Consider the following 1048-nt stretch of genomic DNA (forward strand, 5'->3'; position numbering starts at 1 on the left):
AGACCTCGCAATTCTGAGTTATAGCAACCACGGCGGTTGGAGGTGATACGTTTAAACTTTCAATCTTCTGGACCAAAGCATCCACTTTTGCATTAACGTGATCAAGGTTACTTATCTCGTACATGCCAGTTTTCGGTTGAGGTTTTTCCACTGTTGTTCGTTCGGTTCCCCACTGATAGTGGTTTTGGGCCATGCTCTCGATAAGCTGGTAAGCATCAGCATAAGGTTTGTTCATTAGTGCACCACCTGCAGCGGCGTCTATTGTTAACCTTGTATTGTATAAGAGACCATTATAAAATGTGTGAATTACTAACCAGTCTTCCAAACCATGGTGTGGGCAAAGTCTCATCATGTCTTTGTATCTTTCCCATGCTTCGAAAAGAGACTCGTTGTCTTTCTGTTTAAATCCGTTTATCTGGGCTCTTAACATAGCTGTTTTGCTTGGTGGAAAATATCGGGCAAGAAAAACTTTCTTCAACTCGTTCCATGTGGTGACTGAGTTGGAAGGGAGAGATTGAAGCCATCTTCTAGCGCTATCTCTTAATGAGAAAGGAAAAAGACGAAGTCGAATTGCCTCTGAAGTGACACCATTAGCTTTAACAGTATCAGCGTATTGGACAAATACGGATAAATGAAGGTTTGGATCTTCGGTAAGATTTCCAGAGAATTGGTTCTGTTGCACAGCCTGCAACAACGAAGGTTTAAGTTCAAAGTTGTTTGCTTCGATTGCGGGCGGAGCAATACTTGAATGCGGTTCATCTTGCGATGGAGCGGCGTAATCTCTAAGAGCACGAGCTGGTTCTGCCATCTCGGTTAAAGAAGGAAAAATGTTTTTGATATCAGGAAGGTTTATAGGAGGGAGATTGTTTTCAGCACGATATTCCCGAATTCGTCGTAAGACTCGGAGATATAGTTCGATATCGTTGATTCGTAAATAGAGCGGTTCGCCTTGAGAGCGAGTGCGTGGCATACAAATCAACGAAAGAAAGAATAGAAGGAAAAAGAAACCTAGTCTCTACAGCGTAACGGAAGAGTTACGATATCGATT

The 1048-nt window shown here is 42.5% G+C and overlaps 1 pseudogene; it reads left to right on the forward strand.

Annotated features, from left to right (window-relative positions):
- The first annotated feature begins 323 nt into the window (after positions 1 to 323).
- Positions 324 to 423, forward strand: LOC127077188 (uncharacterized; annotated as a pseudogene).
- Positions 424 to 1048: the final 625 nt, after the last annotated feature.

Source organism: Lathyrus oleraceus, chromosome 4 (genome assembly GCF_024323335.1).
Source record: "Lathyrus oleraceus cultivar Zhongwan6 chromosome 4, CAAS_Psat_ZW6_1.0, whole genome shotgun sequence".
NCBI lineage: Eukaryota > Viridiplantae > Streptophyta > Magnoliopsida > Fabales > Fabaceae > Lathyrus > Lathyrus oleraceus.